Raw genomic sequence first — 2500 nt, forward strand, 5'->3', positions numbered from 1 at the left:
TGGCTGGCGGATGAGAGTGGAGGCAGGAGGAAAGGAAAAGGGTTAGGCTGGGAGCCAGCCCTTGGGGTTGGTGAAGGCAGGCAGGCAGGCAGGCAGGCAGGCTGGCTGGCTGGCGGATGTGAGTGGAGGCAGGAGGAAAGGAAAAGAGTTAGGCTGGGAGCCAGCCCTTGGGGTTGGTGAAGGCAGGCAGGCAGGCAGGCAGGCAGGCAGGCAGGCAGGCTGGCTGGCTGGCGGATGTGAGTGGAGGCAGGAGGAAAGGAAAAGAGTTAGGCTGGGAGCCAGCCCTTGGGGTTGGTGAAGGCAGGCAGGCAGGCAGGCTGGCTGGCTAATGAGAGTGGAGGCAGGAGGAAAGGAAAAGGGTTAGGCTGGGAGCCAGCCCTGTGAAGGGTATAGAGCTGGTCCGGCGTGCCACGGCCGGGACGAAAACCGCATCGTTCGTCCTGAATCGGAGGTTGGACTGTGTATGCACAGTATAGTATGTGGAATATATACAAAGGTTGAGAATTTTTAAACAAAAATAAAAGAAAGTAATTGTGAGAAATAAAGAAAAGGAAAAGAGGTTGCTGTATGCCTGGAAAAGGCCGGAAGCCTCCCCACGGCTGTGAGAAGGCCAGGGGGTCAGGCCTGGAGCCAGCCCCCAGCAGGAGTAGCAGGCTGGGGGTCCTGGAAAGGCTGGAAACCTCCCCGTGGCTGCGAGAAGACGAGGGGGTCAGGCCTGGAGCCAGCACCCAGCCTGCTCCTCATGCTGGGGGCCTGGAAAAGGCCGGAAGCCTCCCCACGGCTGTGAGAAGGCCAGGGGGTCAGGCCTGGAGCCAGCCCCCAGTACGAGTAGCAGGCTGGGGGGCCTGGAAAGGCCAGACGCCTGCCTGTGGCTGCTAGAAGAAGACGAGGGGCTCAGGGCTGGAGCCAGCACCCAGCACGAGTAGCAGGCTGGGGGGCCTGGAAAGGCCAGAAGCCTCCCTGTGGCTGCTAGAAGAAGACGAGGGGGTCAGGGCTGGAGCCAGCACCCAGCACGAGAAGCAGGCTGGGGGGCCTGGAAAGGCCAGAAGCCTCCCTGTGGCTGCTAGAAGAAGAGGAGGGGGTCAGGGCTGGAGCCAGCACCCAGCACGAGTAGCAGGCTGGGGGGCCTGGAAAGGCCAGAAGCCTCCCTGTGGCTGCTAGAAGAAGACGAGGGGGTCAGGGCTGGAGCCAGCACCCAGCACGAGTAGCAGGCTGGGGGGCCTGGAAAGGCCAGAAGACTCCCTGTGGCTGCTAGAAGAAGAGGAGGGGGTCAGGGATGGAGCCAGCACCCAGCACGAGTAGCAGGCTGGGGGGCCTGGAAAGGCCAGACGCCTGCCTGTGGTTGCTAGAAGAAGAGGAGGGGGTCAGGGCTGGAGCCAGCACCCAGCACGAGTAGCAGGCTGGGGGGCCTGGAAAGGCCAGACGCCTGCCTGTGGCTGCTAGAAGAAGAGGAGGGGGTCAGGGCTGGAGCCGGCACCCAGCCTGCTCCTCGTGCTGGGGGCCTGGAAAGGCTGGAAGCCTCCCCGTGGCTGTGAGAAGAGGAGGGGGTCAGGGCTGGAGCCGGCACCCAGCCTGCTCCTCGTGCTGGGGGCCTGGAAAGGCTGGAAGCCTCCCCATGGCTGTGAGAAGATGAGGGGGTCAGGGCTGGAGCCGGCACCCAGCCTGCTCCTCGTGCTGGGGGCCTGGAAAGGCTGGAAGCCTCCCCATGGCTGTGAGAAGATGAGGGGGTCAGGCCTGGAGCCAGCCCCCAGCACGAGTAGCAGGCTGGTGGGCCTGGAAAGGCCAGACGCCTGCCTGTGGCTGCTAGAATAAGAGGAGGGGGTCAGGGCTGGAGCCAGCAACCAGCACGAGTAGCAGGCTGGGGGGCCTGGAAAGGCCAGACGCCTGCCTGTGGCTGCTAGAAGAAGAGGAGGGGGTCAGGGCTGGAGCCAGCACCCAGCACGAGTAGCAGGCTGGGGGGCCTGGAAAGGCCAGACGCCTGCCTGTGGCTGCTAGAAGAAGAGGAGGGGGTCAGGGCTGGAGCCGGCACCCAGCCTGCTCCTCGTGCTGGGGGCCTGGAAAGGCTGGAAGCCTCCCCGTGGCTGTGAGAAGATGAGGGGGTCAGGCCTGGAGCCAGCCCCCAGCACGAGTAGCAGGCTGGGGGGCCTGGAAAGGCCAGACGCCTGCCTGTGGCTGCTAGAAGAAGAGGAGGGGGTCAGGGCTGGAGCCAGCGCCCAGCACGAGTAGCAGGCTGGGGGGCCTGGAAAGGCCAGACGCCTCCCTGTGGCTGCTATAAGACGACGAGGGGGTCAGGGCTGGAGCCAGCACCCAGTACGAGTAGCAGGCTAGGGGGGCCTGGAAAGGCCAGACGCCTGCCTGTGGCTGCTAGAAGAAGAGGAGGGGGTCAGGGCTGGAGCCAGCACCCAGCACGAGTAGCAGGCTGGGGGGCCTGGAACGGCCAGACGCCTCCCTGTGGCTGCTAGAAGAAGAGGAGGGGGTCAGGGCTGAAGCCGGCACCCAG

Source organism: Chaetodon auriga, unplaced genomic scaffold (genome assembly GCF_051107435.1).
Source record: "Chaetodon auriga isolate fChaAug3 unplaced genomic scaffold, fChaAug3.hap1 Scaffold_65, whole genome shotgun sequence".
NCBI lineage: Eukaryota > Metazoa > Chordata > Actinopteri > Chaetodontiformes > Chaetodontidae > Chaetodon > Chaetodon auriga.